This window comes from Nicotiana sylvestris, chromosome 5 (assembly GCF_000393655.2).
Source record: "Nicotiana sylvestris chromosome 5, ASM39365v2, whole genome shotgun sequence".
NCBI lineage: Eukaryota > Viridiplantae > Streptophyta > Magnoliopsida > Solanales > Solanaceae > Nicotiana > Nicotiana sylvestris.
The window spans coordinates 79621959-79625950 of NC_091061.1; positions in this window are offsets into that span (position 1 = coordinate 79621959).

Here is a 3992-nt window from a genome sequence, read left to right on the forward strand (position 1 = left end):
CCCGACCTAACCCCTAAACCTAATCATTTCCTTTTTGTAGCCTCCCTTGAATTCCCCCATTTCTCCTAGTTCTCTCTCAAGCTCCTCTCAAACCCTAGCTGCCTCCCTCCGCTTCCACCATAAAATCATCGGAATCCATGGCTTCCAAGGCCATTGAAGTCCTATACCGGCCTCCTATAACTTATACACGCCTGGTTATTGTAGTTTCAAGGCCTGATCATGAAGAGGCTTGGCCCAGACTTTGTTTGATTCGAGCTCTATGGCCGTCTCCGACCTTTCTCCGGCCAGCCACGGCTATTCGAGCCTGATCTCGACTTCTCCTGCTTAGATCAATGACTTTCCAAGCCTTTCTCACCATCTCGGTTCTTCTGAAATCCAAAATTTTGAGGTTCTTCTGATTTCTTTAGATCTGTTCTAGATCTGTGTTGTCCCTACACTTTCAAACGTTTTCTCAAAGATTCTTTCAAAACCTTTATCTTTTCCGATTTAGAGGTTTTTCAAGTTATTTAGAAGTTTCTCTGATCTTTATCATGTTCTACTGTGTTTCTTATGTTGTTCTTCTACTGTGTTTCTTATGTTGATTCTTCTACTTTGTTTCTTTATGTTAAAGTCTTAAGTTCTTTCTTAGGGTTTCTGATTTTACTTTCTTTGTTGATATTTTTGCCTAATTCTCTTGTCTTTCATCTCTACACTCGATTGATGGCAAAAACCCTAAGTTTGGGGTTCATTCGAGTTCTGATATTATTTTGCTATGTGATTTGTTTGTTCCTCATCTCTGAACTTGTTTGGTTTCAAAACCCTAATTTCCTTGACCTATTTGAGTTTCTGAATTTGTCTCATCTGTTGCTCGACTGAATTTCAAAATCTTTTGTTTCTTTATATGATTCTGAATCCCTAGTAAACTCTTCTAAGGTCTTTCTACTAGACCCTTGGCATGTTATTTGATACTCTCTCTCTTCCTCATTGCTGAGTTACTGAAACTGACCTATGTGACTACCATGTTCCTATAGTCCACTACTTACTGATTTTGCAATTGCATGACGCTTTTCTTTATCCTAAATTCATCCTCGCATGCCTAATACTTGTGTGCTTTATATATGCTGAGCTTGCCCTCTAAAATGACTTTCAATTTTTGACTGATTTCAGACCTCCTTGTGTAAGTCTAATTGATTCTTTCCTTGTTTTACTAATTTCCCTATTTCTTGGTTTGATTTGAAAACTTTCCTTAGCCTTTCTGACTTGGTTTATTCATGAACCAGTAATTTTGAATCTCTGACTTCTTGATTTACTATGTACTGATTGATTCTTACCTTATTTGTTTAATCGTGTATTTCAAAGATTCTTCCCTTAATTAAACTCCTATGTATTTACCCCTAATTGTCTACTTTGCAAAAGATGCTTGCTTGATCTCTTTCCTTAAATAATTTCTGTTCATTACCGTTTAAGTTTGAACTCCTTATTTAAAGGAAGTTCTTCTACTGATTGATTTTAATTGGTACATGGTTATTTTCTTGCCTTATTTTATGCCTATTTTCAAACTATAAATACCATGCTCTTTCATTAACACAAACACACATGAACACTCTTAGTTTTTCTGAACTCACACTCACACTTAAAAAATATTCTTTCTTGTTACTTGTACTGTGGCCTGTTTCTCAAGTCCTACTATCTGCTTTTACTACATTTTTCTTCCTTGGATTGGTATGTTCTGGTTAAGATTCTAGCATTACCCTAATATAGTTTAGTACATATTTTAGCATGTTATAATTTCCTTCTACCTGTTCTGGATTTACTCTGAACCCTAAACCCCTACCCCTATGTATTCATGCTATGTTTGAGGCATGGCAATACTGAAAGTTATTGCCCATGACTCAAACTTTATCCTCTAGGATCCTAGCCTCTAATATTGTGTGTTCAGGCTTATAGGCATGCCAGCATCCTCCATTGCTGGGCATGCCTAAAGTTTGCCCTTGCCTAAGTAATAGGCTCTTTGAAACTTCCCTATTCCCCTGAACCGCTTTTGTGTACCTATTTGTATCTATTTCCCTTTCCTTTATTCAGAACTCTGCCCCTCACTTGCACACTCTCTTAGACTTTAAGTTCTGCCCCCCTCTTGTGAGCCTTGCCTAGGGACCCTTTGAGCTCCCTCTGAACTTGAACACTTGAGGGCTGACCCTTCCACACTGCACTTATCCCCATTCTGATAATACAATTTGGGTGTGAGCATTGCTCGGAGTCCCATTGAGGCTCTTAGGGAACTTTGACTTACTCAGAATGGCGAAAGGCATTGGATCAATGGTGTTGGAGTTGGTTTACCTCATAACTCAGTGAGGAAGTCAGAATTAGGCTTCCTCTAGTTGTACTTTTATTTGTATTTTCCGATGTAATTTTATTCATTCTGGTTTTTAATAAGTTTTAATGAACGCTTGGGGCTGGATAATGAAAAAAAAGGTGGGTAACTATGCATGCAAAGGGTAGAAATTATGCCTATAGGTTATTTTGATTCTGCATATTCAACTTCATATAGAAATTATGCCTATAGGATGTTCAATTCTGCATATTCAATTACATATAGAAACCATGTTTATAGGATTCTGCATATTCAGCTTCATATAGAAATCATGCCTATAGAAATGTTCAATTGTGCATATTCAACCTCTTATAGAAACATGTCTATAAGGCTTCTGCATTTCGGCACCACGTCTATAAGTACCTAAAATCAACAACGTGTAGGAAGCATGGCTATAAGAGCTTCTAAAATGAATCTGATCCGCCCCACTTTGTGTTAGACATAAAATCAGTAATAATGAGTACTGTCAGTTACGGAAATTGTAACCAATTTGTCTAAAATCCCGTCTCTCTTTTAATAATCTGATTCCCCCACTTAGAAGTTTAACAAGTATGCATTCAAACAGTTTACTTCAAGCCTTATTATTTCATTTTTTTCTGAATCCAGTAGATACTACGCCTATAGGATCCTTGCCCAACACTTAGGCAAGCCTTAGGGTAATGATTATAAACTGAATCTACTTCTGTTAGTTATTACAACCAGCATGCAGGCCTGATTCGAACTTCTTATCTGAGTTATATAATAAATTAAAACTACCTCAGCAACCTTCCTTCTTCGTCTTTAATACTGCTAATCTGACATAAACAGTACGTGTAAGTTATGCTAATTATTTGTTTTCTTTGTTTAAGAAGGAATATCTGAGCCTCTGTTTGTTTACATGCTGTCCCACAATGTGCAATATGTGTTTTTATATGTCCCCCTAGAGTTTTACCTTTGAAACTCCAAATAAGTCCAATATCCCTCCCTTTTAGGATTAGTAGTCCTAAGTGCCTCCGGGACTGATAGGATTGGGATGGGAAGAAGCATGCAATATGTAATCGAGACCATTCTGCGATTTAATACCTTAACGGGGTGGGAAGGGTAGATATGTATATGATGACCACGCGATAATGTCACGTGTAGCCCCTCATTGAGGAGTGATTACCGGGCATTATGTGGGGTGATCCATATTATTAATAAACCTAGGACCCCTTTTCCCTTATTTCTTTATTTCTTTTAGCATTTCAACTCCTTCTTTTAAAAAATCAGCTTTCTGTTCTAATTGCTCTTCCAAACTCTGCTTATTTTCAAACCATTATAAGAAATCCCCTCTTGTTTGAGCCTTATTTGTCTACATGTTAATTTCACCCTAAATTCACAATAATTATCTGGCAGGGAACCACACTAGTGGATTCCGAGAGGTGCCTAACACCTTCCCCTTGGAATAATTTCAAGCACTTATCCAATCTCTGGTTGTTCAAATCAAAAATTCTTTTGGTATCCTAATGCACCCTAATCATTAGGTGGCGACTCTTCAAATACAAACCTAATTCCTAAAAAGAATGAGTTGTTCTCCCAAATGTCATAAACCCGATTTTGCAAGAAAAAGGGGGCGCGACACAGAGAGAGTTGGGTACTCAGGTTGAGTTGAGCACAACTTTTC